The following is a 17,116-nucleotide window of genomic DNA, read 5'->3' as shown; positions in this document are numbered from 1 at the left end:
TACGTTGAGTTGATCGACATAAAGTGCGTAAGCACTCCGTGTAGCCTAACCACTATCGGCAACCGAAGTATGACTCGGACTCATTGAACACGTCCTGTGGGGCGAAAACAACCTCAGCCACCAAATCAGGGCCTGTTACCGATTGCCTGGACTATATCGCAGTCCCAAACATATCCAATTCCAACAAGTATTCGTATGAAATAGTCAAAGCAGTAATAAACATATAATTCCAATCATACAACCATTTGAGCATGTTATGAAGTACAACGTACACAGGAATTCACACATGCACATTTCATAAGTAAAACAGACAATATAATATAAATTGCATGGAGGAAATCATACACATAGTCAAGGTAGTTGAGAATCTTATCTCAACACTCATATAAAGTACCTGATGCCAAGTACTTGCTCATTCAGACATTTTCATGAACACTTAGACTACACCTTTTTAACATACACAATGTGTTGATTATAATGTGTATTAGGGCAAAACCTTTCGCCAAGGGGTTGCAGCCTACACAACAATCATATACTCACAACAATTTGTCATGGCGAGCACGAATGCAAATCCTCCACTCATTCAGACATTTTCACAAACACCTAGGCTACACATTATAACATACGCGACATATGTTGGGATAACATGTATTTGGGCAAATCCTTTCATCAAGGAGTTGTTACACATACAACTTACATATATACACCGTAATTAATCATGGCAAACACAATTTCAAATTCCATACATATACGATCATTTCTACAAACACACGGATTACAATATACCCAACATAGTTCATATATATACGTAAAGCGAAACAGACATCACATTTGACATGTGAAATAGTACCCACATCAGTAATAAACCATTAACCGACATTAAAAGCCTTGAAAACCATAACCTATACGTTTATAGTCCGCACCTTATGCCGGTAAACGCGTAACGGATTCGTTTTAGACACTCAGTCTTTGTCAATAGCGGATTGGCAACCTATAACATAAATTAGGTTAGTTATTTCACAACTTACACTATCTGAAACCCTAAAACAGATTAGGGTTAAGTTTTCTTACCTAAGAACGAAATCGGAATCGCCTGTTTAGTGATACAAGAATGGTGATTGAGTGCGTGGAATAGCGGGATCGAATCCCAAGAAGAATCTCCAACTCTCACTCTCACTTTCTCTCTTTTCCCTTCTCTTTTCTCTCCTCTCTCCCCTAGGGTTTCTCAAATTCGTATGAGGTGAGAGAGAGGGTTTAAGGTCCTTATATAGGCCCAGGACTGATGGAAATGGCCCCAGGGCTAAGGTATACTTAGGTTATGTCCAAAGGGCGTCTGTTTCAGCCCAACGGAGCACTTCTGGTAGCCCCTTTTCCACGTGCAGTCGGACTTAAGTTCCCTGACCATGGATTTAGGTCAGGCTGAGTTTTCGTTCCGATCGGGTTTGTAGATCAACCGTGACAGACCAGTTTCAGTTCAACGGTTACAATCACTCGATCAGGGCCACAAGTACATCGACATGTAGGGGACATTTCCCCTGATCCGAGGGTGTATTTGGGTCAGATTTTGATGGTCTGAATCCTTATATTTGGCCCACAAGTGACACGACTCAGATTACTTAAATTCGGATTTCATTTCTTAAGACATTCACGTTTCTCACACACTTTTCTCTGGGCTCAAGTTGGCATTTCTAGACACAATTAAGACTTGATTTCTGAAGGGATTGTCAAGTCCAGTAATGCAGTCACAGCTATATAGTTTCACGGTCATCAGACTTTCGATGTACGGTCCAGGTTCGATACGGAGTATCGGTATGCTCCCGAGAGCAACCAAGTTTAAGGACGGATTCTAGATTTCAGGATAATGTAGCGTCAATGATACTACACGGTTCAGGTCTTGCAGATCATATTTAAAGTGATTAGTGCTAATTTCACAAGTACTCTAGTTTAGCACTTGCTAATATTAACCTAATTTCTAAAGGTTTTGGTCCTAGGTGATTTCTGCCTGAGGTGGTACTCGGATCTTTGCACGGATTTTTCCCAGACGTTACAATCTACCCCCTTAAAGAAAAATTTCATCCTCGAAATTAGTACCTTTTCGTACTCCTTGAGAATCTGAGGGTAGTTCTTTCGAACCTCGGCTTTTGTCTCCCAAGTAGCCTCTTCTTTCATGTGATGCGTCCACAACACTTTCACAAGTGGAATAACCTTGCTACGCAGCACTTGTTCCTTCCTATCTAGGATACGCGTCTGTCGCAGTCTATATGTAGCATCCTTGCTCAATTGTACCTGCTCCCATTTGATAATGTGGGAAGGATCAGGAACGTATTTCTTCAACATAGATACATGAAATACGTTGTGCACGCCTACGAGTGGAGTGGGCAAGGCAAGGCGGTATACTACCGCCCCCAATCGATCAAGTATTTAGAATGGGCCAATGAATCGAGGCTTAAGCTTCCCCTTCTTGTCAAACCGAAGGACTCCCTTCATAGGGGAAATCCTGAGGAACACATGGTCTCCGACCTCGAACTCTAGCGGTCGCCGCCTCATATCGGTGTAGCTCTTCTGTCTGCTCTGCGCTGTCAGAAGTCGGCGCCTGATAATGTCAACTTTCTCTGAAGTCGCCTAAATTAACTTCGGGCCAATCAAGCTCTTCTCGCCAACCTCTACCCAGCAATGCAGCGCTCTACACGGGCGCCCATACAGTGCCTCGTAAGGAGTCATGCTAATGCTCGCCTGGAAGTTGTTGTTATAGGCGAACTCTGCATAAGGAAGACAGTCATCCCAACTGTCCTTGAAATCCAGCGCACAGGCTTGCAACATATCTTCCAGAATCTGATTCACCTGTTCCGTCTACCCGTCAGTCTGTGGGTGGAACGCGGTACTGAACTTCAACTTTACACCCATCGCCTCCTAGATGCGAGTCCAGAAAATGGATGTAAATCGTGTGTCTCGGTCCGATACAATCTCCAAGGAAACTTTATGCAGACATACAATCTCCTTGATGTACAACCTGGCCAACTCGTCTGCGGAGTTCGAAACTCTGATAGGGAGGAAATGAGCCGATTTCGTCAACTGGTCCACGATCACCCAAATAGAATCATGCCCCTTCCTCATCTTCGGTAGCCCTGAGATGAAATCTCATTTCCATTCTGCTATGGGCATCGGCTGAAGTAGTTCAAGAGGTCAGCGATGCTCTGCCTTGACCTGCTGACACGTGAGACAACGGGACACGTAATCCCCTATGTGAGCCTTCATATTATCCCACCGGTACGACCTCTTCATGTCACGATACATCTTCGTATAGCCTGGATGCATAGCCATCCTTGAATCGTGAGCGGCCTCAAGAACTTCTTTCGTCAAGTCAGGGAGGTTCGGGACGCATAGGCGGCCACGGTAACGTAAGCACCCATCCGTACCAACACTCCATTCTAAGTCCTCATCTGTACAAACCTGCTCTCTCACCTTCGCCAACATCTCATCGTCTGCCTGAGCCACGATGATCCTGTCATCAATGAGGGGCTGTACTCAAATATGTGTGATGCCCTCATACGGCTCCTCCACCGTGAGTTTCTGCTCAAAGTCTCACACAAATTCTACCATGTCTCACTCTGCCACCATCAACGGAGCCGCAAACACCAATGCCTTCTTGCGGCTCAACACGTCTGCCACAAGGTTGGCCTTGCCAGGATGGTAAGAGACTTCGAACTTGAAGTCCTTCAGGGTCTCCATCTATCGTCGCTGCCTCATATTCAAATCTCTCTGCGTGAATATGTACCTAAGGCTCTTGTAGTCACAAAAGAGCTCGAACTCCTCCCCGTAGAGGTAATGTCTCCAGAGCTTTAGTGCAAAGATGACAACTGTCAACTCTAGGTCGTGTATAGGGTAGTTCTCCTCGTGTTTCCTCAATTGTCTCGAGGCATATGCAATCACCCTGTCCTTCTGCATAAGGACACAACCCAAACCAGCACGAGACGTGTCGGTATATATAACATACTTGACCCCTTGCTCTGGCAATACTAGCACAGGGGCGGACGTCAACCTGTCCTTCAGCTCCTGAAAAGCTGCTTCTGCCTTTTCATTCCATGCGAACTTCAGATCTTTCCGTGTCAACTGAGACAAAGGTCTGGCTATCTTCGAGAAATCCCGAATGAATCGTCGATAGTAACCTTCTAGACCAAGAAAACTCCTCACCTTGGTAACCGAACCGGGCTGCTCCCAGTCCTGAACTGTGGCTACCTTAGTAAGGTCCACAGCTATCCATTCCTTGGACATCACATATCCTAGGAACTTGACTTCTTCTTTCCAGAAGTCGCACTTCTTATACTGTGCAAACAACTGGTTCTTCCTCAGAGTATCCAAGACTCCTCACAGGTGTTCCTCGTGATCTTCCCGACTCTTGGAGTATATCAGGATGTCATCAATAAACACAATGATGAATCGGTAAAGGAACGGCCGAAATATCTTGTTCATTATGTTCATGAACACAACCAGAGCGTTCGTAAGGCCGGACGACATCACGAGAAACTCATAGTGCCCAAAACTGGTCCTGAAAGTCGTCTTCTGCACGTCCTCATCCCTGACGCGCAACTGTGATACCCTGACTGTAGATCGATCTTCAAAAAATACTATGCTCCTTTCAACTGATCGAACAGGTCATCTATTATGAGTAAAGGATACTTGTTCTTCATCGTCACTTAGTTCAACCTGCGATAATCAATACACAATCGCAATGAACCGTCATTCTTCTTCACAAATAACATGGGCACTCCCTAAGGAGACACACTAAGCCGTATGAAGCCAACATCTAACAGATTGTCGATCTGTTTCCTCAGTTCCTCCATCTCACATGGAGTCATGCGATAAGTCAGAAGAAATATTGGTATCGCACTGGGCACAAAGTCGATAGTGAAGTCGATCTCGCGCCGAGGAGGTAGTCTAGGTATCTTACTGAACATGTCTTCAAACTCTCGAACCACGAGTGTGTCTTCAAGTACCAGGCCGTCGACATTCTTCAGTAAGGAAGCATAACAAAGAACTCGCAAAGGGCAACTGACCTGCACGGGAAACGTAAAGGGCGTGCCCTCAGGCCCGTGAGCTGTCACTAGTCGGGTCTCACAGTCCCTCACTTCAGTCAGCCAATCCATACCAAGGATGACATCAAAATGGTATATCGTGGTGACAATCAAGTCAATGCATATCGTCCTGCTCCCTAGATCTATCAAGTAACCCTCACACATTTTTGTGGCATTTGTAAAAGTCCCTGGTGCTGCGATAACTCGCAGCCTAACCATCGGAGTCATCTGCAGCCCTAAGCGCTGAACTACAGAACATGATATCATGGATATAGTGGATCCCGTATCCACCAATAGAAATATAGGGGTACCTTCAATGTGGGCGGTGAGCTCGAAGGCTAAAGGTACGGTAGCTATAGAATCAGGTGCTTCTGCTGTAAGTGCATGGACGCGTGCCTACTGAGATCGGTTGGGCTGAGGAGCTATAGGTCGCCGAGGTAGCTTAGATCGAGGTACGGGTGGCCAGAAGGATGGATGAGCTAGTGCCGAGCATAGAGGTGGTGCTGATATAGCCTGGAAAAGCTGGCGGTTGATCCTCTGGGGCGGTGAGAAGCCGCTATCCCTCATCCTGGTGAAGCAAGTCACCTCCGTGTGGCCTGGCCTCTTGCAGTAGGCACTCCACCATGAGGTCGCCTCATAAGGGCAGGTGGAGCCATCAGCCTCGTCAGCGAATCTGCCCACGGCCTCTTCCCGAGGAATGGTCTGCTCGGAATCTCTGGTCGGGACTTAGGAGCCATCGGTGCTCGCATACGTGACTGCCTGTCCCCGTCCTGCTCAGCTCTCATGGACATGCTCACTAGCTCAGCATAGCTAGGTATGCTAGCGCAGCACATCTTTGAGCGAATATCTGGTCGCAAGCCCTCAGAAAAATGCCGCATACCCATCGGCTCATCTGCCAGAATTAACGGGGCGTACCTGCCCAACACCGTAAACCTGTTCTCATACTCAGCCACTGTCATCCTTCCCCGTCGGAGGTGAAGGAACTCACTCTCCTTCTCGTGACGATAGGTGACGGGGTAGTATTTCTCGTGGAAATGAGTCTCAAAATCTGTCCACGTCCATATGTGTCTGATTGCAACAGTACGGAGGACATTATCCCACCATAAGCTGGCATCCTTCTCGAACATGAAGGTGACCAACTCCACCTGCTCGGGCTCCGTGCAGTGTAGCTGCTTTAGCATCTTAGAGATGCGGTCAAGCCAATACTCGACCTCCTCGGGTCTGTGAGTACCCGCAAAGGTAGGGGGCCGTAAGCGCTGGAATCGTTCAAAGTGGCCGCTGGCACCTGCATTCCCAGCAGGAGGCGTAAATGGAGCAGGCGAAGCCACACCCATGCTCTGGGCAAAAATCCCCGCCATGGTGGTCAAAAACTGTTGTTGCTGCTGTGCCTGCTGCTGCTGTTGTTGTACCTACTACTGCAGTTGCTGTACCTGCTTCTGCTGCATCAACAACATCATCTGCTCCAACCTATCAGTAGGGGGAGCCGACTAAGGTACAGATGACGTCGAAGAGGACGCACGGTTCTGCTCTGGAACCGGTGGCACAACAGGTGTAGGCCTATTGGTGGGGCTAGTGGCCGGCTGAGAGTCCAGCATGGTGTCAGAGGGAGACGGGCCCGAACTGGGGTCCGTATAGCTATCGCTCAGGGGAGGTGCCCCATCAGACGAATCGTCAAGAGTGAGTCGTGCCGTACTCCATGCGGCCTTAGGTGGCATTCCCTATATATAACATAGGGTGCAACTTAGGTCAGATTCAGCATGCCCACAAACTCAACCACATAGCATTTACACACATCTTAAAGAAACTTCATGCATTTCATTTACCAAAATTGTCACAATTACATGAGATACGTCATAACATGAATCATGACAGGAAACGCATATGAGCTATTACAAGTAAAGCTGCAAACGTTAAAACAAACCAACTAGCACAACATACTTTCCACCTACACTACTACTAAGCTTGCCAACATTAAAACACACACATTCTAAGACAACAATAAAATAAACTACAGGGCGACGGCATGGATGACTAGACATCCGAGTCTGGCGACGGAGGAGGGGCGCCCTTATCCTGCAGGCAGCACAGGATAGTTTTCAAGGTGCAAGTCACTTTCTTAAACTTGTGCTTCATGAGGGCCTGGACATCGATAATCTCCTATCGCAGGGCAGGTTGGCCCTCCTCAAGTCGAGCTAAGCGGGCTTCCCTAGCAGCCCGATCAGTGTCATGCCTTGGTGCCGTAGGAGGAGAGCTCTCCTCCGTGTCCTGAGCCTCCTCTTCTTCTTCCTGTTCCTCCTCTATCTCTTTACCACTTCCTCCCTCGTTTTCTTCTTCTAGATCAATACTTTCCTCCCCCTCACTATCGGACTCCTCCCCATACTCGTCGAGTCGAGCTTGATGTTGTCGAGGGCCGATCCCCATGTTGTTAAGCGTAGCGTCGTTTATGTACCGGATCAGCGCAATAGCATCCATGTTAAGTCTATAACTGACCTCTGGAGCAATCTTACATACCAGCCGGCCGAATGGGAGTGAGACGTCGTTCTTGACAGAGCGTACGGTCTGAATTATCTGAAGTAGGGCGAACGTGGGCAGCCACAAATTTGTCCCCATGTTCAACCTTGTACAAGAAGTCTACCATCAAACGAGTGCATTCAGTGTGGTTGCCCCACCATGGATACACATTGTACGTGAAAATGTGGTGAAGCAAACGGAAGTCATCTGTCAATCTCGTCAATGGGAGGCAATTTCCTCACGTCCAGGGAGCCAGTCGGCCATAGAGGTATCGCGTCCGGTGATCTCTTTCTCGCGCGCTCTTAAAAAAATTCTCACATTAGCGTATACCTCACCACGTGGAATCCCCATAATCTGGGCTACCAGATCCACATTGACTGTGTGCTCCCGCCTCCCTACATGAACAGTGAACTGGAGAGGCTCCAGTGATGGGTCTCGGATATGGGTGTAGAAAGCACGAATCGTATTCTCACATGCGGGAGACTTACCTTCAAACATGGGACCCCACTCAATGTCCACCAAGCGGTCCATAATCGGGTGTAGCCCAAACAACCTCTCATCTACGTGAGCTTCAAGTACAACCCTATGGCCACCAAACCGACTGCATTCGAAGCCTATCGGTAGTGCTCTCTTAATCGGGGTTTGGGGTTCTAGGTCTCGCTTTGACTTGTGCTCACGGGCGGCGCTTGTGCTTGCCTCTACACCCGCTCTCCTCCTTGGACGGGTTGGGTGACTAGGCCCAACTTCATCCGTAGGAGCCCGCTTCCTTCCCATGAGAGAAAGGAAGGTAGAAATGGAGAAGATGGCCATAACAAGCTCGAATAGAGCCATTGGAGTGGAATGATAGGTGGAAAAAGAATGGATTGTTGAACTTGAAGGTATCTGAGACACAAATGAGGGATTTGTACACTCAAATCGAAGGAAAAGAGAGAGATAAGAGAGGGTTTTGATGGAAAATGGTGGATGGGTGTATGTGTTGAAGCAAAATGATGAAATGGGTGGATGGAGGGAAGATTTGAGAGAGAAACAATGGTTTTTGAAGAAAAGGGAGAGCTTGGAAGGGTGTACGAAAGGAAAAGAGGGAAAAGGGAAAGAAATAGGGGTCCCCACGTGTTTTGGTGGGCCCCACATGTGTTTATGGATCGGCCCGACGCCGGCCTGCAGCGGCCCGATAGGCCCGACCGAACCCAACCGTAGTCCACCGCGGTAGGCGCGGTTTCGCCGTGGTGGGGCGGTGGCCACCCCCCTCTTGGGGTGCCGATGGTGTATAGGGTCCACTGTGGGTCCCCCCGAATTGCGCCGATTTGGCCCCGACTCTATTTTGAGTCATTTCGGTTTACCACTCGCATATATTCACGTAATTTCAATTTGTTAAGTGCGGGACCTACGAAAGTTTCATTTAAACCAGTCCATTGGTGGTTTAGAATGGTGTTGGGATCATTTCACGTGGTCGGGAAAGCCTACGGGTCCAATTACTATAGTCCGTTTCGGTCGATTTCGCCGTTTAGCAAAATAGGAAATCCTAAGTTTGTTTCTACGTTTCCTCGCACCCTCCTACATTGAATTTGTATCAGCGTACGTCGTGTGACCATAACCTAGGTCCAGTTTAATCTAAATCACGCTCTGATACCAACTTGTAATGCCCTGAAAATCGGGGGGCAAGTAGAAGTCCAACTCCCAAGTTCCAACGCATCACTTATGCAACATATTTAATGATGATTAAATGTTGTCTGTATAAGTGCATAAAACATGAATAAGATTAAGCCAAATCAGCAAAACATAATCCAGGGACAGTTGTAATACGCAAGTGGAAGACTGAAACAAATATGTATAACTTTATAAACCAGTTTAGGTCCTCAAAGTATGTATGCATTGCCAGGTCAATAATTACATGTATTGTTTCAAATTACAAAATGTCAAAATGTAATAGTCCACTACAAGTATAAGCCTGAAGCCCCGTTAATTCAGAACGGTCTACGAGAACCCGCCTGAATACTGCATATATGAGAATGCCTCCTAATCATCCTCAAAGACCAGCTCCACCTCGCAGGCTATGCCATCATCTGAACCTACAACCGGGTCTAGTTGGTATTTAAGACACCGTCCCATAACGTGGGAGTGAGTGATCAACTCAGTGGAACAATAAAGCAAAGGTTAACATGTTATCAATTCAGTCAAGCAGTAATGATAAAACAATATAATTAAACATCCCTAGATACTCTTATTAATGCAAGAATGGTATATATAAATGAGGCATGCCCTCTCCTGCACTCCCTCAGCGATCTTCATCAAACGGTCGCGCATGTCATTCACTTCCTCATGCTCTCTACACATCGCCAAATGGCACATGCAATGCGGTGCATGAGTATGATTTCTAAGTTCTTATTAGTCTGTTTCATACAGCAAGATTGGGAAGCTAAGGTACCTCCCTTATATCAATTCCCAAACAATGATCCATTCTAGGGTCGTCAGTCCTAGCAATTCTCATACAATGTTGCGGTTCTAGGTTGTTGCAAAGGGCTCGTCACCTTATCAGTGCAGGCCTAGTTTGTACTCTTGTTGCTACGTAAGGGCTCGTCGCCTCCACGTAGTCTTAGCGTACGCTTGAAGTCACTACAAAGGGCTCTCACCTTATCAGTATAGGCCGACAGCTCGAATACAGTGTCCCATACCACCGTATTCGGCTCACGAGGTTATGTTGCTCACTGGACACTACGGGGAGGCTCGTCACCCCAGCGTAGGCCGACAGCTCGACCACAGTGTCCCATACCACCATGCCCGGCTCATGAGTCATAGCGGATCGAGGTACCAAGGTTAAAGGAGTTTTCACTGGTGAGTTTGGTACCTTAGATTCAAGCAGTGGCGTCCATACATGGTGAACATACATTGGGTCAGTCGAGTTACTTGACGAGCTCGACTAGTACAAGAGCACGTTGAGTTGATCGACATGAAGTGTGTAAACACTCCGTATGGCCTAACCACTGTCGGCAACCGAAGTACGACTCGGACTCATCGAACACGTCCTGTGGGGTGAAAACAACCTCAGCCACCAATCAGGGCCTGTTACCGATTGTTTGGACTATATCGCAGTCCCAAACATATCCAATTCTAACAAGTGTTCATATGAAATAGTTAAAGCAGTAATAAACATATAATTCCAATCCTATAACCATTTGAGCATGTTATAAAGTACAACGTACACAGGAATTCACACATGCGCATTTCATAAGTAAAATAGACAATATAATATAAATTGCATGGAGGAAATCATACACATAGTCAAGGTAGTTGAGAATCTTATCTCAACACTCATATAAAGTACCTGATGCCAAGTACTTGCTCATTCAGACATTTTCACGAACACTTAGACTACACTTTTTAACATACACAACGTATGTTGATTATAATGTGTATTAGGGCAAAACCTTTCGCCAAGGGGTTGCAGCCTACACAACAATCATATACCCACAACAATTTGTCATGGCGAGCACAAATGCAAATCCTCCACTCATTCAGACATTTTCACAAACACCTAGGCTACACATTATAACATACGCAACGTATGTTGGGATAACATGTATTTGGGCAAATCCTTTCATCAAGGAGTTGTTACACATACAACTTGCATATATACACGGCAATTAATCATGGCAAACATAATTTTAAATTCCATACATATACGATCATTTCTATAAACACACGGATTACATTATACCCAACATAGTTCATATATATACGTAAAGCGAAACAGACATCGCATTTGGCATGTGAAATAGCACCCACATCAGTAATAAATCATTAACCGACATTGAAAGCCTTGAAAACCATAACTTAAATGTTTATAGTCCGCACCTTACGCTGGTAAACGCATAACAGATTCATTTTAGACACTCAGTCTTTGTCAATGGCGGATTGGCAACCTATAGCATAAATTAGGTTCGCTATTTCACAACTTACACTATTTGAACCCTAAAACAGATTACGGTTAGATTTTCTTACCTAAGAACAGAATCGGAATCGCTTGTATAGCGATACAGGAATGGTGATTGAGTGCGTGGAATAACGGGATCGAATCCCAGGAAGAATCTCCAACTCTCACTCTCACTTTCTCTCTTTTCCCTTCTCTTTTCTCTCCTCTCTCCCCTAGGGTTTTTCAAATTCGTATGAGGTGAGAGAGAGAGGGTTTAAGGTCCTTATATAGGCCCAGGACTGATGGAAATGACCCCAGGGCCAAAGTATACTTAGGTTATATCCAAAGGGCATCTGTTTCAACCCAACGGAGCACTTCTGGTGGCCACTTTTCCACGTGCGATTAGACTTAAGCTCCCTGACCATGGATCTAGGTCAGGCTGAGTTTTGTAGATCAGCCGTGGTGGACCAGTTTCAGTTCAACGGTCACGGTCACTCGATCAGGGCCACAAGTACATCGACATGTAGGGGACATTTTCCCTGATACGAGGATGTATTTGGGTCAGATTCTGATGGTCTAAATCCTTATATTTGACCCGTAAGCGACACGACTCAGATTACTTAAATTCAGATTTCATTTCTAAAGACATTCACGTTTCTCACATACTTTACTCCGGGCTTAAGTTGTGCATTTCTAGACACAATTAAGACTTGATTTTCAAAGGGGTTGTCAAGTCCAGTAATGTGGTCACAGCTGTATAGTTTTGAGGTCATCGGACTTTTGATGTGCGGTCCAGGTCCGATACGGAGTTTCGGTGTGCTCCCGAGAGCAACCGGGTTTAAGGACAGATTCTAGATTTCAGCGTAATGTAGTGTCAATGATACTGCACAGTTTAGGTCTTGCAGATCATATTTAAAGTGATTAGTGCTAATTTCACAAGTACTCTAGTTTAGCACTTGCTAATATTAACCTAATTTCTAAAGGTTTTGGTCCTGGGTGATTTCTGCTTGAGGTGGTACTCGGATCTTTGTACGGATTTTTCCGAGACGTTACACCTTTCCTTTACTTTTGTACCATTTTCTGTCAAGGTTCCAATGTTAAACGGGTCGGAAGACGTTCGTGAAGTCTATGCTTTTGGCGGTAATACCGACCCGGAGAGCGTAAGCTCCATGGTTGAGGCCTCAGCAAAGCCATTTCCTGTAGTGCCCTTGTGGTCTGCTGAGGAGACTACTCGTCCTCGAGCCAAAAAGTCCAAGGGCCCGAAGACTACTGCCCGGCCCAAGGGTACAAAGAAGGCTACTCAGTCTACGGTCGTGAGGGTAACTGCCCAACCCCAAGCTGAACGACCTGTCGAGCTCATTTCCGGGGGGGTCAATCATGACTGAGGCCGAAATGGCTGAAGTCCGCTCAGAGGTCCAGATCCCAGACTCTGTGGTTATTCGAGCTCCTGCTCCACTCAACGTTCTCGAGGACTCGACTAAAGGGGACGTTGTTATCTTCATCTATGCCCTTTAGTGCAGGCTCCAGCTTCCGATCCATCCGTTCGTGAGAACGATGATCGCGTACCTGAGGCTGGCTCCAGGGCAGTTCATCCCGAATGCCTGAAGGTTGCTGTTTGGGGCCTATATTATCTGGTATCAACTCTAAAATAAAGAGCCGACACCAGATGAATTCATGTATTTGTACCAGGCCAAGCATAATCCAGTGGAGCCGAGTTGGTACTATTTTCGACGAGGACGCACCGTGGTCCGGGCCTCATTGCCAAGCTCCCATCTTCCAATAAGGATTGGAAGAATAAGTGGTTTGGGGCATCGAGGGAATGGGAAGCGCCCACCGCTGTGCTTGCTAGTCTTCGGGTCAGAGTACCCACCAAAATCATCTTGCTAGGTCGGATTTCGGGAGAAGTCTATTTTCTCTTTCTTTTCTCTTCTTATTTTTGTAGAATAGTAAACTGACTTGTTTCTCTGTACTACTCTACAGTTTACCCTAAGGGACTACCCGAGATCTCCCCCTTCCTCCGAGCCCAGGTCGACAAGGCGAGACTACTGAAGGAGGAGTTTCGCTTTGGCACAAGCTCATCATTCCAGATCTTCTTCATCAATCCGGGCTCTGCAAATCTATCCTTTTCCTCTCTACTCTTGGTAAGTGATCGTCTGCCACTTAGAATTCTGATGTTGGTGCTTTGCTGACTTGGATTGTGCTCTGTAGGTATGGCCGAACCTTTAAAGGTCGGGAAGAGAAAGCAACCTACCTCCGTCGCGGAGATGAAGACTGCCGCTTGGAAGAAGGGGACTCCTTCTGTTGTTTGCATGGTTTCTTCTATCGCCGAGCGGAGGCCCGACACTGCACCCGGCCATGCCGCTGAGGAGCCTCTAGTCGCCCCTTCATTCCCACTCAGGATGCAAAGGAAGAGGTTTCTAAACCTGTCACTCCCTCCCGGTCAGAGGCCAGGAGGATGACTGAAATGGTGGCGGAGGATGTACTTGGCTTTACGCCCATGGAGGTTGACTACCTGATCGGTAAGGTTAACTCGCTGGTCAAGGGTGTTGATGTGCCTACAGCCGAGCCACAGCCTTTGCCGCTAGTGGGTCGGCGGAGCTACTGGGTCTGCCCCTCACCTTCGGGTGAAATAGAGACATTCCTGCTGGGCTACCACATGTCCTGCTTAGTTGAATGGGTGGCGAAGCATGCTCCAAAGATGGAGATCACGAAGCTCCTAACCTTTCACCTTGAGTCTTTCTTGACTGATTTTGCATCAGTCTGCTACAAGGTAAGTTCCTTACATTATCTGAGTTGTTCCCATCTTGGTTGTTTCCCTTGTTTGCGAGCTCATTTACCCTTGACCTCTTATACAGGCGGTCCCTATGATTCTATCCACTCGGGAGAAAGTGGTACAGATACCAAGGAGAGAGAGGTGACCCTCTAGGAGAGGGCGGCAGAGATCGAGGCCCTTTAGAAGGAGAAGGCCGAGGTTGAAGTTTTACTGATGTCCACTGGCGAGGAGTGAGATGCTCTGAGGACCCAAATGGCAGAAGCCCGGGAGAAGGAAAGTTTGGTGATGGCCGAGCTTAGTGGGACTAAGTCCCACCTGGACATGGTTAGGACTATGCTGGTGAGGGTGAAGGCCCACCTTTCCTTTGTCGCTAGCGATGCCACCAGGTTGATGGCGAATCTGAAGCAGGTAAAGGTCGATGTTGCCGCCGAGGTTGAGAGGGCTTTGGCTACCCAATGGATCGAGTTTGAAGCTTCGACTACGTCAATTAGGGTCATTGCCGTTGAAGAATTCAAGTCATCAGTGGAAAGATCTGCTAAGGCCGAGACTTTCTACAACTGTGGCTATGACGCTTGCCTCGAGGACGTCAAGCACCTTCATCTGGATCTCAACCTGGATGCTCTTGCTGGTGAGGAAGTAGTGGACAGACCTTCCAAGCAAGCACCTCCACCCAACCGACCTCCTTCGCAAGCTGACTGAGATGCCTCTATTTTTGTTTTTTGTTAATGTACGAAAATTTTGAGACAATTTGATATCACATTTTAGAGAATGATTTTATTTTATTTTAATACACTCATTTTGTAGTTATGTCGTGCCATGTGTTTGATTGTAGCCGTAGAATGGTTGTTTGCGTTGTTTCGCTTTTAACATTGTTGTTGATATATTTGACAAGTCAACCTCTTCTTTAAGGGTCAGGTCATCGGAGGATCGTTTCCCTGCACTTGAGGGAAGGTCCTCAGTAGATCGCATAGTGTTGCATCTAATGAGCCGACCACTTCTTTAAGGGTCGTCTCATTAGAGGGGTTTCTCTCCAATATAGGAGGCCCTCTGTAGAGTAAGCGGGGACATGATGCGTAGGGTCGGAAGATTTTATGCTAAGGAATACATTTTATTAAAGAGAGTAGAATCTCTACAAGCAGGTGCTAACCTATGTCGTTTTTTTTTACAACCATTTCTACGCGTAGTAGATTTTCAAATGCTCTGTGTTCCAAGGATTTGGTAGAGGTTAACCCTCTAGGTCTTCGAGCTAGTAGGAGTCGGGACTAGCTGAGCTAATTACTCTAAATGGTCCCTCCCAAGTCGGTCCTAAGGTTCCCATGCCGGGCTCTGTTGTATTCTGGAACGTGTTACGAAGGACGAGGTCCCTTAATCAGAAGCGTCTTACTCTGACCCTAGAATTGTAGAACCGAGCAACCTGTTGTTGTCAAGTTGTTATCCCGAGCGTAGCTAGGTCCCTTGCTTCTTCAAGGAAGTTGAGGTGTATAGCCAATTGCTCAACATTTTGATCCTCGGTGAACGACCGCACTCGAGCGGTAGGGAGCCCCACTTTGACCGGGACGACTAACTCGGCCCCAAAGGACACAAAGAAGGGAGTCTCACCGGTCGAGGATTGAGTTGTTGTCCTGTACACCCATAATGCAAAGGGGAGCTCTTCGGCCTAGATGCCTTTCCCTTTCTCGAGCTTGGTTTTGAGATGATTTTTTATTATCTTATTGACAGCTTCGACCTACCCGTTCGACTGGGGGGTGCCGAGGTGATGAGTAGGCGTTCCGAATGCCAAGCTTTTGGCACATTCCTCGGAACCTCTCGTTGTCGAACTGTCTTCCATTGTCTGAGACAATGGTGTGTGGGATGCTAAATCGACACACAATGTTCTTTCACACGAAGTCGGTTACCTTCTGCTTGGTGATTCTGGCCACGGGCTCAGCTTCTGCTCACTTCGTAAAATAGTCAACCGCTGCAATTTCATACCGAGTTTGTCCTTTACCCTTAGGTAATGATCTGATGATGTTGATCCCCCACTGAGCGAACGGCCAGGGTCCGCTCATAGAGGTCAATTCCTCGGCTGGTTGCCTAGGGATGGCCGCAAACCTTTGGCATTTATCGCATCTTTAGGCGAAACGCTTGGCGTCCTCCTGGAGGGTCGGCCAAAAGTAACCCTGTCGAATGACCTTGTGGGCTAAAGCTCAGCCACCAGAATGTTTGCTGCATATTCCTTCATGAACCTCTTGCAAGACATAGTCCGATTCTTCTGGTCGAAGACACCTGAGATATAGTAAGGAGAATCCTTTTTTATATAAGATACCCTCGATGATCACATACCGAGCTGATCTGAGTCTCAGTTGCTGTGCTTCCAGGTTGTCCTCAGGGAGTTTTCCTTCCTAAAGGTACTCCATAATTAGGTCCATCTAGCTCAGGGTTGTGTGTATGGGCTGAACGACTTCGTGGCTGAGTGGATCGATGCTCGGCTTGGAAAGGAATTCTATTAGGACAATCCTCGAAATGTCTTCGTCAGTTGCGAAGGCTAGCTTTGCGAGGGCATCCGCCCATGAGTTGTCTGCCCTTGGGATTTGGCTGACATTACACTTCTAAAATTTATCGATTAGCTTCCGGGCTTCATTCAAGTACGCAATCATCCATGCTTCCTTTGCCTGATATTCCATCGATATTTGGTTGACGATGAGTTGTGAGTCGCATCGAACCTCGAGTGCTCAGACTCCCATGACAGCTACTCAAAATCTGAGCCCTGCCAATAATGCTTCGTACTTCGCCACATTGTTCGAAGTGCGGAAGCCGAGCCTAATAACATACTGGATGGTTGACCGATTAGGGGTCAGGAGGATAATCCCT

This window comes from Magnolia sinica, chromosome 6, assembly GCF_029962835.1.
Source record: "Magnolia sinica isolate HGM2019 chromosome 6, MsV1, whole genome shotgun sequence".
NCBI classification, from domain to species: domain Eukaryota; kingdom Viridiplantae; phylum Streptophyta; class Magnoliopsida; order Magnoliales; family Magnoliaceae; genus Magnolia; species Magnolia sinica.
The sequence above is the reverse complement of the archived record's forward strand: the minus strand, read 5'-3'. Positions refer to the sequence as shown.